The 6,151-nt window shown below is 47.0% G+C and overlaps 1 protein-coding gene across 2 annotated transcripts in view; it reads right to left on the reverse strand.

Annotated features, from left to right (window-relative positions):
* Positions 1-3,046, reverse strand: part of HPCAL1 (hippocalcin like 1) — a 92,695-nt gene extending 89,649 nt beyond the window's left edge. Inside the window, exons 1-2 of one of the 2 annotated variants that reach the window (XM_044418247.1) lie at positions 2,972-3,046; positions 2,377-2,573 (exon numbers count right to left, since the gene is read on the reverse strand). The gene's annotated coding sequence lies outside the window, so the exon portion shown is untranslated. The remainder of the gene's footprint in view (positions 1-2,376; positions 2,574-2,971) is intronic. The other variant, XM_044418255.1, reaches the window with a different exon arrangement.
* Positions 3,047-6,151: the final 3,105 nt, after the last annotated feature.

Raw genomic sequence — 6,151 nt, forward strand, 5'->3', positions numbered from 1 at the left:
TACCAGGTTGGGTGATGCTAAATTATGAATTTATGAGGGGAACTAGAGACCATTAAGGAGCATCAAGTAACACAGTGGGAATTAGGCTAGGGTTCAGGGAACCTCGAAAGAAGTTTGCTGCTTGATCATTTAAAGCCTTTTTGACTGCTATGTACTCAGGCAATCTCAACTATGCAAACATATAAGAATAGTACACATGGGTTAGACGTCTAAGCCAACATCCAGTGGGCAAAACAGATCTCAAAGACCAATACACAGGACACATCAAAGTCACAGCAGATTAACTCTTGTTACAGCTTTTCTTTCGTGACAGCAGGAAGCACTGAACGGACATTGGCAAGGCAAACACACCACAACAACACTTTTCAGAAAATTCCCTGCACACTCACTATGGCTAAATTTTAAGTACAGGAAGATTTGAGCTCAAGATGGCTCCTTAACTTAAGCATGTTAGCGTAGAGAGCGGAGCCATATATCTCCTTCTGAGCCCCCTTCACTGCAAGCTTTTATATTGCTGGACATACCCATCAGTAACTTTTTTGTTTGCTAAGATTCAGGTTGCTTAAAAGCAAGCAGCACTGACTTATGTAGGACTTATTTCTGCATATGCAAATACAGGATCAGTCTTCATAGCTGTGATCCTGCACTGGTATGTGCAGGTCATTTCCAGTGAAATCAGTGCTACTTACAAGTAGCAGATGCATATAGCCTAGAAGTGTAAGCTACCCATCAAGAAGGAAAAGAGACAGATATAAATTTAGCTATCTTTAATGGAAACCAACAGGGCTTTTGGTGCTTCCAGGCTGATGACTCCACTGATCAAAAGGCATTGTGCTGCTATTCCATCTTTCCCACCTTAACAGATTGCATGACTTGCTGCAAGAAAAAAAGGGGGAAGGGGAGACAGAAGGAGCAGTAGGAAAACAAGGGAGGGTTACAAATGGAAGGTATCATCATCTGGACCCCCTGTAAAATTTCCTGACTGAGGCACGGCAAGGCGACTGCACAATAAAAAGTCTTGTCTGGAAGTACTTCGAATGCATTATTTCCGATGCTGCCAGGTTAGGTTTTGTTTCTTATTCTGTAATTATGTTTGTACAGAAAGTTGTTTGAAAGAAGCATAAGTATTTTGAATGTCATTTCCCAAGAAACTCAAAATGCCAGAAGTCCATCCACAGATTCAAATATACTGCCTAGATAAGCCAGCTGGCCAATTCTGACAACAAACATTTCCATGCAAGAGGACCACTGAAATCTCCTTCACAAATCCCAGATTTCTTGAACTTTTTTCTATTTGCTGATATACATCTAGATATCAGCCAAATTCTCTATCTTAAGAGAAATTTGAGTATAGAAGTCAGAGAAAAGGAGAAGCAAAGGTTTCAGCTATTTAGAGAACAGTAGTAAACTTTCATTTTAAAGTGTGTACCAGCTTAATATTTATGCACTTGAGCATCCAGTCAAATATTAACTACCCTTAATGCAAGCTTTGTGGACTTTGAATAACTTTCACCCTAACATTCTTGTGCTGCACTGGACAACTTGCATACACACAATCATAACACGCCAAATACCCAAACTTAGATTTATAAGACTGAAAAGCTTGCTATTTCCCACAATCCAAAACAAAGGATCATCACATCTTATACAGTATTAAATACCTGGACGTTTGGGGAATTTTTTGTGCAAATTGGGGGGGGGGGAGGCGTTTGTTACTAGCAAGGAAGGTTTCTCTGGCATGTCAAAAAGTTTCAGTTTGCTTAAACAACCATGAATCACGATGTAGTAACTCCATCTGCCAAAAAAAAAGAAAAAGAAAAGAAAAAGAAAGGGAAAAAAAAAGGAAAGGGAAAGGAATGGCGCCACAACAGCATTATTGCAAAATGAATGAAAAGCAGGCTAACAGGAGTCGTGCAGGGTTTTTTGCTGTAAATGCTGCTGGCAGGAACCCTCGAAGACAGTGGAGTGTCAGCTCTTCTCTCTCCAAGCTGGTCACATTAATCCACATGGGGCCAGAGGATTGCAAGAGCCCAAGCTACCTCGCTACATAGTGGTCAACCCTTATCTCATTAGCTGTGCTTGGAGCTTTATTTTTTAAAGGTGGGAGTACAAAACACCTGCAAAAGTCAGCACCTGGCGCTTGAGCCTCGTAGTGGGCACTGATGAAGAAACCTGGACAACCCCTGTCAAGTTAGACTCGTTAGGTTCAAAGAAGGCACGAATCTGCTGAAACCACTCACTTAGCAAAGTATTATGTTGGATCACGACTGCGGGTGGGGAGGGGGACAACAGAAAGCCATCAACTCCAGAGAAAGGGGAGAGAAATGCGTGGCGAATGGGCGCACCGGCCCCAGCTGCGCGCTCAAGACCCCTTACCGGACTCCGGGCGGCGCGCTCTTCCCTCTCGCAGGGCGCAAAGGAAGGGGTCGCTGCTGGGGGCAAGGAACTCCGCCGCTTGCTCGCTGGGTGCCGCCGCCGCTCCTTCGCAGTGGCAGCAGCTCCGCTTCAACGCTGGCGAGGGTGCAAAGTGAGGGAGAGCGGGAAGGGCGGGAAGCAGCCCAAGAGGAAACGAGCTGCAGAGTCACACAGGCAAGGGAGGGGGAGGAAGGAGAAGAAGAGAAAAGAGGCGCGGCGGGGGGAGACAGAGAGAGAGAGACAGAGAGAGTGTGTGAGAAGTTTCCAGCCGGCCAGCGCCAAGCTTCCTCAGGCGACCCTCAATGGGTTATGCGCCCTGCTCCATAGCGCGTACAGCAACCGCAAACGCTATGACCCGAGCCCGCAAGGAACGCTTGGAGTAGCACTGCCTCCGCTCCGGTTTGCGCCCACAGCGGAAAGAAGCGGCGCGCAACCCGCCGCGAGCGCATATTGGATTAAAGCGCGGACCAAGCCCACCGCCGCAGGGGTGGCCCGCCCGCCCAGGGACAGGGCTCGGGGCACGGCGCCGCCGCTCCACTCCAGCCCCTTTCCTCACCTGCCCTTCGCGAAGGCGGGCGGTGGGACTAGAGAATGCGCCTCCCTCCACCGACTGCTTTGGCTTGGAGGGATTTGGCGCCTCCCGCTGCAGTGCCGCACTTGGTATCGCCCTCCACACACCCCGCACACGCTACACACGCTGCCAAGCCCAGGCTGGGGCGGCAGGAAGTTACGAGGAAGTCCTGAGAAAGCAAAGTGACCCGCGACCACGGCCGGGGTGGCTGGAGAAGGCTCGCTGGCTGAACGTGCGAGTGCGGCCGGGCACCCTGGAATCGCCCTTTCCGACGATCGTGCAGGCGCAGGGGCTTTGCCGCTCCGTTGTAGCTCTGGAAAGAATCGCCCCACCTACGTTACTTATGGTTGCTGGGTGCCCGGCTCCGTGCTTCTTTCATGAGCACATGTCTTCGCCTTCTCGTGCTACGGCCACTGCAATTGCCAGGTAGCGTTTTGTAGGCAAACTTTGGGTGCGGTGGCCCTCAGCCATTTCCAATGCAGAACCGACCCCACGCACAATCTGCAACACGGGAAGTCGTTTTCATGCTATGTTTCCCCCTCTCGCTTTGCAAGAGGTAGTCGAGTTAGTCTATTGTAGCAAAAAGAAAAAGAAAACAAAACCAAGAGCCTCGCGGCGTCTTAAAACACTAACACCTCCCGGTAGAACCTTGTGTGATCTGGAACCCACGAAAGCTGACTGGGCCATGCGTGGAAGTTATTCCACACATCTTAAGGGCGCCCACTTGGGGATGCTGCTTTGAGGTGCGGCCGGGGGGGGGGCTGGACCTCCTGCTCCTTCTGATCAAAATTTCAGATAAGGGAAGGCAAACGGTGTTGACGTTGCCTTTGGTGCCAAGCGCATCCAGAGGGATTTATTACATCAGCTTGCACACGAATATGGTGGTGAGCCTAGGAGTGCTTCAAGATGGAAGGGTTAGCAATGAGAAGCCAATGTGCAGCTATCTCACCTTTCCCCCTTTTAACGGGGTTTCTGCAAGAAGAAAAAGGTCAGAAGAAGCAATGGAAAACCGGAAGATGTCCTCATCTGCCCCTCCCCCACACACAATAAAATCCCATAAATGATGCAGGTGATCGCAGGTTGAAAAGAAAAAGAGTCTAGCAGCCAGTGTGGCGTAGCACTTAGAATGCTGGACTTCGACTCAGGAGACCTGGTTTCTAGTCCCCTCTCAGCCATGAATGTCACGGGGTGACTTTTGGCCAGTCACTGCCTCTTAGCCTAGCCTACCTCACAGGGTTGTTACTGTGATGATAAAACAGAGAGGAGGAGATCCTTGTAAGCTGCCTTGGGTTTCTTGCAAGAGGAAGAAAGGTGGATTGGTTTATTTATTCATTTATTTATTACAAACATTTATATCCCATCCTTCCGACAAGCACTCAGGATGGCTTACACAATATAAAATTACAATGATACCATAATAAAACCACAATTATTAAAACAAATATTATAATCTAATAATTTGGAAGCAACAACAGACTTGAACCCTTCCATGGGAGGGGTCTTGGCATTATCCATGACAGGACATTGTACAACTGTTCCATCTTTTCTTAACAGATTTGCTGCAGTGCAACCTGCTCTGTGTATATTTATTAAAATAGGATTTCCTTTAAATAAGTATGATTATAATCACAGTCTTAGTGGGTGATGTGGCATTCATGGCCTACTTGCGGACTTCCCATTGGGACATCTGATTAGACACTCAAGGAAAAAAAATGTTGGACCAGGTCCTACACAGGATAGCTACAATACTTGTGCCTCTCCTTTGGATGGACGCCAGCTGCTTTTTGGTACAGGATGTCCCTAGAACTTGTCAATTCTTCTTGAGCAACATAATACTGTCTCCATCTAGCAAAACAGTTCCTTGACGTTTGGAACATTTTTACAACTTTATGGGCTACAGTGAGACAAAAAATACAAATGTATATGTCTGTGTGAAAATAACCCAGGGAAATGCAATTTCGAATGCCTCTGCATTGGAGTAGAAGCGACAGAAACTGAATTCTCTCCTTTACAGTTGTTTCCTCACTATGTACTATTGCTGCAATCCCATTGGGAATGTAAGTTGCATCAGACTTCACATTGGTCTGTATGAATCATTTCATTTAATATTAAGAATTGTCGTAAGAACAGAAGAAAATCCAACACTGGACCATCCAGTCATACACCGTGTACACATGGTGGCCGACCAGCTGCTCGCATCCAGGTTGGTGGCCATCATCACTTGTGGCAGCAAATTCCACAGTTAAAGTGTGCACTGTGTGAAGAAATACTTCCTTTTATTTGTCGTAAACCCCTCACCAAGCAGCTTCAGGAGATGACCCTGGGTTCAAGTGTTATGGGAGAGGGAAAAAAGCCGCTCCTTACAGGTGAACTGCTCTAGCCCCCTGCTAATTTTGTTGCCCCTTTTCCAACTCAATGGTGTCCTTTTTCAGGTAAGGTGACCGGAAATGAACACAATATTCCAAGTGTGGTCACACCAAGGATTTATATAAGGGAAGTAAGATTTTGACAATTCTGTTTTCTGTTCCATTCCTGATGATGCCTAGCATGGAATTTGCCTTCTTCACAGCAGCTGAACACGGTGCTGACATTTTCATCGAGCTGTCCACTTAATTACATTTAGAGCAAATCCACTGAAATCAATGGGACTTAAGGCATGGTTAATCAAAGTCTGATTGATTTCGGTAGGTCCAGCTCTATGTATGATTAAGTTTGAGCTATTATACAATAATAATGCATTGTTAATAATCACGTGGTGCTGGAGAGGACTCCTGCGAGTCCCTTGGACTGCAAGGCGATCAAACCGGTCAGTCCTAGAGGAGAGCAACCCTGACTGCTCTTTAGAAGGCCAGATACTGAAGATGAAACTCAAATACTTTGGCCACCTAATGAGAAGGAAGGACTCCCTGGAGAAGAACCTAATGCTGGGAACAATAGATGGCAAAAGAAGAAGGGGCCGGCAGAGGATGAGGTGGATAGATGGAATCACTGAAACTGTGGGTGTGAGTTTAGGTGGACTCTGGGGGATGGTGGAGGACAGGAAGTCCTGGAGGAATGTTGTCCATGGGTTGTGATTGGTCGGACGCAACTTTGCAACTAACAACAACAATCACGTAACTTTCTCAACAATAAAAGTCTTCTGCCTCATTGTGCCTTATAATCCCA

The sequence above is a fragment of the Varanus komodoensis genome, unplaced genomic scaffold (assembly GCF_004798865.1).
Source record: "Varanus komodoensis strain SLA01 unplaced genomic scaffold, ASM479886v1 scaffold10, whole genome shotgun sequence".
NCBI classification, from domain to species: Eukaryota; Metazoa; Chordata; class Lepidosauria; order Squamata; family Varanidae; genus Varanus; species Varanus komodoensis.